Below are 7,533 nucleotides of genomic sequence, written 5' to 3' on the forward strand. Positions count from 1 at the left end.
TTTTTATATTTTTTCATTTAACGATTTAAAATTTTAAATTGAATTTCTAGTTTTCTACTTTAAATTAAAACTTACTTCTAATATATTATTAATTTACTACCAAATATTATTAATTTATTATATTAAGTCGCATATGTTTTGTATATTTGTGCATATATCTTCTATAGAAGTGTATATTTAACGTATACATGTGTATATGTTTTATAAATTAGTATATAAGTATATCTATATATATTGTAATGTATACATAATGCAGTATATTTTATAAGTAGTAGTATATATACATTGAATGGTGCGTATACACGTGTATATATCTTCTATAGAAGTGTATATTTAACGTATACATATGTATATGTTTTATAAATTAGTATATAAGTATATCTATATATATTGTAATGTATATATAATGTAGTATATTTTATAAGTAGTAGTATATATACATTGAATGGTGCGTATACACGTGTATATATCTTATATAGATGTATATATTTAACATATACAAGTGTATATGTTTAATAAATTGGTACAATATAACTATCTATGTATTGTAATCCATGTATATTGTAGTATATATTTTATTTTAAGTAGTACATATACATTGATTGGTGCGTATATATGTGTATATATCTTATATAGATGTATATATTATACGTATACAAGTGTATATGTTTTATAAATTAGTATAATATAACCATCTATACATTGTAATACATATATATGTATATTGTAGTATATATTTTATTTAAAGTAGTACATACATATTGAATGGTGCGTATATATGTGTATATATCTTCTATAGATGTATATATTTAACGTATACAAGTGTATATATTTTATAAATTAGTATATAACTATATATATATATATATATATATATATTGTAGTATATACTTTATTTAAAGTAGTACATATTATTGAATGGTGAGTATATATGTGTATATATATCTTCTATAGACGTATATCTTTAACGTATACATGTGTATATGTTCTATAAATTAGTATGTAACTATATATATATATATATTGTAGTATATATTTTATTTAAAGCAGTACATATATATTGAATGGTGCGTATATATGTGTATATATCTTCTAAAGTAGTATACATTTAACGTATACAAGTGTATATGTTTTATAAATTAGTATGTAAGTGTGTGTGTGTATATATATATATATATATATATATATATATATATATATATATTATAGTATATACTTTATTTAAAGTAGTACATATATATTGAATGGTGCGTATATGTGTGTATATATCTTCTATAGACGTATATCTTTAAAGTATACAAGTGTATATGTTTTATAAATTAGTATGTAACTATATATATATACATATTGTTGTATATATATATATCTATATTGTAGTATATATTTTATTTAAAGTAGTACATATGTATTGAATGGTGCATATATATGTGTATATATCTTCTAAAGTAATATATATTTAATGTATACATGTGTATCACAAGATAAACTTTCGTAGATATCAACTATGGAGTAGGATATTTGTAGACTCAATGCTTAATAGTAAAAGATATGCACTTAAGACAATTAAAAAGACATATGACTAAAGACGCCCGCTTTAACATTTAAATTTATTGTTTTCAACAATCCTAGCTAGCTTATTACATATCTTATTGATGTAGTAGAACAAGCTTATTAAATTAATTACTCGAAGAATCAGAGTTCAAGGTCGCTCCCTTGGAGCTTCAAGCTAGTAATCTTGTTAAGTTGTTCTTCCATTTCAGGTGACATGTGATTCTTCCAATCTCCAACCACTCCTGTTCTGAAAAATGAACTATTATGGATATCAGAGAAGAGTGATCCACTCTTATTAACCTCCAAGTTCTTAAGCCTCTCTAGGGCACATTTCTTCAAAACTATCTCCGGATCCTCTTCATTACCAAAAGGTTTTCCAAGAAATAAAGCTATTTTTGCCACCTTCTTCTTAGGGTCCATTTTCAAATCTTCATACTTCAAAATAGTATTTTTTGAGGCGTCTTTTTGCTTTCTTCCCAGTATTTAAGAACACGTTCAAAGAATGGTCCATAGAGATGAATCCCATTGCAAAAGAACTCTACAGCCTCTTCTAAAGGGAGGAAATTTTCTAAATGCTTACTATTATAGTTGAAGAAATGCCACATGGAAATTATGGTATCTTTAGGATTTCTTGTTATATATATAATCTTGCAATTATCTGAATTCTTAATTGAATCTGGCAATACTCTATAAGGTAAATGAGTGTGAAATAATCTTGGAGAGGGCATTGTGTATAGATCATGAGCTAACGCTTTGTCATAACAATCCATAGCCTCCATAGTTGGAACATAAAAATGAGGATTATTCTTAATTAAGAGGTCTTCTTCCACTTTATAATTACCTTGGATTATGCATGCACATATGGCCTTGAGCCATATTGAACCTATAAGACAAACATCAGACGTTAGAGTGAAAATATATAGGCGATGGACAATAAGATTAGAACATTAATTCACACATATTTGTCCGATAAATTATTGAACATAGAAATAATATTTAATATACGATCTATATAGAGTATAGGACACTCCAACTTTTGAAATGTATACACAACTAAAAAATCCTAGGAAAGACCACATTCTAAATCGTCTTTGATTCGTACTATATGCACTATATGTGTGTTTAATTTGGTATGAGAAAATATTTTTAAATTTTTTCATATTTAATTAATTAAAATATTTTGAAAATTACTTTATCTAGAATAACTTCCTTGACAATCAGAAAAATGATCTCCAATAGAGAAAATAAGTTTCATAAATAAAATTCCATGCTTATAGTCTCCTCCCCATGGCTCAATAGTTCAACCCCCACCTCACCAACCATCCCTGCTCCAACATCCACCCAACCGCCACACCCATCATCACCCCCCCCCTGCCATACCACCCTCACTAACCATCCCTACTCCACACCTGTCTGACCCCCACACCCCTCATCCCCATACCCATCCCACCCTACCCTCACTAACCACCCTGCTCCAACACCTGGACGACCCCACACCTACCCCACCCCCACCATCAACATGTCCTCCCCAACCCCATCACCACCCCACCCTAGTAGCCTTTAATATCCTCTAGCCTACAGTGTTTGTCAATATACATATATATAAGTACGTTCGTGGTAATATTCTCATCAAGCATCAGAAAATGAATAAGAAAATCACATGATAACATTTTCCTCCATCCCAAACACACATCATAAATGTCGAACATATATTTTTCCAAGAACATAAAACACTTAATCGATACATAAATTAACGTGTACGTGTGCATGCAAGAATATCATCAACATTATCACAGTTGTTGTTCCAACTTTTCATGTTCTAATATTTATTGAATGGATGTAATTAAAAACTCAAACAATCAATTGATTAATTAAAACCTGTTTTCATGGAAGATGCCAAGAGAATATCATTAGGATCTGATTTGAAGGTTTTCTGAAAATTAATTGCTGCCTTTATAATCGTAGGAGTGGATCAAAAACCTTCCCATTGATATAGTTCATGTTCATTCCAAAAACAGTCAGCTTTGGGCAGCTGCTCTATAAATCTCTCTATGGTTGATTCTTTGTCACTCATTTTAGGAATGGAACTAATAACAATATAGATAAATGAAGTTGGTAAGGAGAGAAAAGTGGTACTTCATATAGTTTAATTGCCCAAAATGATATGTGTATATATATAGGAAGGAGAAGTTTGACTTATTACGCACCATCGTTTTAAAAAAATATTTATATAAATATTTATATAATCAAATTAGTTAAAGTAGACGTTAATGTGAAATGTATAGCAAGAGGTGTCAAAACAATTTGGAACCTGACCGGATTGTACCTAATCATTGAAAATGTAGTCTCGTTTCAGTCGTGGAATCGATGGTTGGTATCCTGTGGTCTACACAGTAAGCTCGAAAATGAAAATAAACTAGGAAATGGAAAGGTAAGAACTTTAACTTAAATATCCGAGTCCATAACTTCACTGATCCTTAAGAAATTTAATTCACCATTGTACTCGAGATTTTGAATTATTTCCTCCCTTGATAAATAGATATACATGTCGCTGGAGTAGCGGTACCTCAAACGCCAACGACTTCGTCACACGCAAATTAAGATGATAACAAATCACACAAAGACTAGATTTTTATTTGTAAGAAAATGTGGAGAAGAAGTTCATCAAATCCCATGCAAAAATTGAGGCTACTCCCCCGAATTTATAGTCAACTAAAAGGTAGTATGAAGAGGTGCTTATTGTGTCTTATTGAAAAAGTCACAACACATTATTTAAATTGCATCCTTTCTCCTGATTTCCTATTTGTTTTTTGTTTACACTTCTTAAAAACCCAACATCAATATATCCGGCTTAGAAGGGGAGAGTTTAGGATCTTCAAGGAATCAACTGGAAAAAAAAAGTGTCAGCTAATATATATTATATTCGGTTTAGTCAATTTCTAGGTGTGTTTCTTTAATAATTGGGTATAGTTCAAGCACGAAACTCAAATGACCAAAAGCTTATATATTAAAATCAAAAAATGGAGATAATTCAAATGTGTTTTGAGCCTTCTAACTCATTTGATTTTGATTTTTTATAAAACGAAACAAACTATACAATCCTATAATTCGTTAACGTGTGGCTACTTCTTACGGTTCAAAACTTTTAGTTGTCTTTTAAACATATATATACGTTGCTATTTGATTAGTGCTCTGTCTGAAAGAAGGTTATATAGTTTTATAAATTGCTAGCTTTATAGTGTTTAGAAGACAAATATGTCCCTGTAATTTTTTCGTTTTGTTAATGTGCTATGAAGGATATTCAACGAAATGACAAAATGGAAAGGATGCTAACATTTAAGTTGCTAGGATTTGGGTGTGGGGTCTGATACGTGTATGAATCTAAAGATCGAATTCTTCACGATTTAAGTTTTAAGGTTCGGGGATACGGATCTAAGGAGAATATGGGTGTGAAGATTCAGCTAAAATAGCCTAATCCAAATATCATAACATAAAGTTGTAAAACCTAAATTATGAGATAACATGTGCAAAACTTAAGGAGGAAATATTGATCAAGAGGAGAATTCTAGAAAGACATACAAGGAAAAGAAGTAATATAGAAATTTTTATATACTAGGAATTTCATTTTCTTCAATTTCACCTAATTTGTTTCTAGTTTGATTATTGAAATCATAGAATTTGTCTGGATTTCTACATTGATTTTGGTCAAAGTACCCAAAATTGATTGACCAAATCAGGTACGAATTCTACACCCATACTCATATTGTGTCGACACGGATACGATACTAGAAATGAAAAATCCGAACAAATTAGGCTGACATAACACCTTCAAATAGCAAGTTAGCAAAATGAAAATGAAATGTGTACTTCTACTGTTCTACACATGGCTAAAGAGTTCTAATTAGATATTGCATCTGGAGATAGGGGGAGAATCTAGTACAAAATAGTATCAAAAGAGTTGAGTTTTATGCTACAGTTTATTAGGCTATCCTAATAGTTGATTCTCTTACCTATACACATGCTTAACTTGTGGGTTAATCATCAAGAAGGTCCCGTTGTTGAAAATATTGCCTCCGTCACGGTTGTCAAGAATAAGAGTGCTCCATAGGACTTTTTCTCTTTGTTGTAATGCCATAACAAGTCTTAAATATGTTGTTCCCTTTAAGCTCTACTCAGGCTGGTAAATTGTTGTTTTGGCTTATGAGATGCATAATATAATAATTGACACTGATTTGATCATTGATCATATTGATGGTGATCAAAGAATTAATTGTTATTTTTTATGTATTTCGGGTACAAGAATCTATATTTAGGCACAACAACTTCAACACTAGTTCAAGTTTAAAACAAGAACACTATGAAGTACAAAAACACCCTCAACACAAGATCAAAGTGTTCTTTCTAAGAAGTGTGTTTTATTTTTTCAGAAATTAAGATGAAAAAAAATTATAAAGCCAAGTCCCCCGACTTCACGGAGTGTCCTTAAGGAATAATTCCCCTCACTGTACCCGAGGTTTTGGAATCTTCCTCCCAGGATAAAATGGCTTTCAATCCAACTATGTGGTACCTCAAATAATTGGATTCGTCGAACTCACTCAACGATATGATTGATCACAAAGAATGTTTTGAAGACAAGAAGAGTTTTTTATTTCAGAAAAGTTTTCATTCATATCAAACCTGTGGATGAAAGTAGGTTTATAAAGCTATAAGATGTCACTTCTGAAAGGTGGCAATGGTTCACTTAAAAGGTGTATCCTTTGGAAGAATCATGTCTGTTCATTCGAAACATTGTGTCTTTTTCTGAATAGACACAACTATCTGAACAGTCACGCCTTTTCCAAAACAATATGTTTTTTGCTCAAAGATCGTGTCCCTCCATTTTCCATTCACACCAATTAAACCAAACATTCCCCCACATGAATCGAGAATGGCTATTCTTTGTAAAACTTTACGGACAAGTATGTGATCATCAAGCAAAGACTGATTGCATCTGGATAAGTGGGTTTCCCTTTGAACTTTCCGTAGTGAACATGCATCGGATGCACTCGGTCAATCGATAGATTTGACATCTTTGAACCGTCGAGCTTTAATATACACCTAGACAACACATGTCACACAGCCAGCCTTTTACCGTTTATGGTTCTCACGATTTTGTTCTTTTTAGCCATGAACACGTCCCGGTTTCATAAGAGTTTAGAGAATATGCCTTTACTAACATTCTCCTTAAAGCGGCTTCCACTTCGCCCTCACATAGGTGATTTCTAAACGTTCAATCCTATAGATTAAATTATTTGGTCAAATCTGCCAAATTTAGATAATCATTAAAAAACTTTTCACTTTAAGTCTTATCCTTGTTTACTAAACATTGTCTACATCATGAGAATGGGTTGGGTAATTGACAATGTTGAACTTGTCAGACACAACTTTGTTTGATCTCCTTGAACCTAGCTCTTGGGATCTTCAGTCTGCTAGGTAGAGTTACCGCCATGCTGACTTGTCCTAGGCCTTAAACTCATTCCCTTGGATGTCCTTTCTACTCCTTCTCTAGATAGGCCTTTTGTAAGTGGATCCGACACATTATCCTTTGACTTAACATAGTCAACAGTGATAATTCCACTAGAGAGAAGTTCTCTAACAGTATTATGTCTCCATCTTATGTGACGAGATTTACCGTTGTACATCATGCTCCCTGCCCTACCTATTTTCGCTTGGCTATCACAGTATATACATACTGGTACCACTGGTTTAGGCCAATAAGGAATATCTTCCAAGAAATTTTGGAGTTATTCTGCTTCTTCACTGGCTTTATCCAATATAATAAATTCAGATTCCATTGTAGAGCGAGCTATACAAGTCTGTTTGGATGATTTCCAAGAGACTGCTCCTCCACCGATAGTAAATACATATCTAATTGTGGATTTTACTTCGTTCGATCCGGTGATCCAATTTGCATCACTATATCCTTCAAGTACCGCAGGATAT

At 31.6% G+C, this 7,533-nt stretch overlaps 1 pseudogene; it reads right to left on the reverse strand.

Annotated features, from left to right (window-relative positions):
- Nucleotides 1–1,692: 1,692 nt before the first annotated feature.
- LOC107846694 lies at nucleotides 1,693–3,885 on the reverse strand (annotated as a pseudogene).
- Nucleotides 3,886–7,533: the final 3,648 nt, after the last annotated feature.

This window comes from Capsicum annuum, chromosome 11 (genome assembly GCF_002878395.1).
Source record: "Capsicum annuum cultivar UCD-10X-F1 chromosome 11, UCD10Xv1.1, whole genome shotgun sequence".
NCBI lineage: Eukaryota > Viridiplantae > Streptophyta > Magnoliopsida > Solanales > Solanaceae > Capsicum > Capsicum annuum.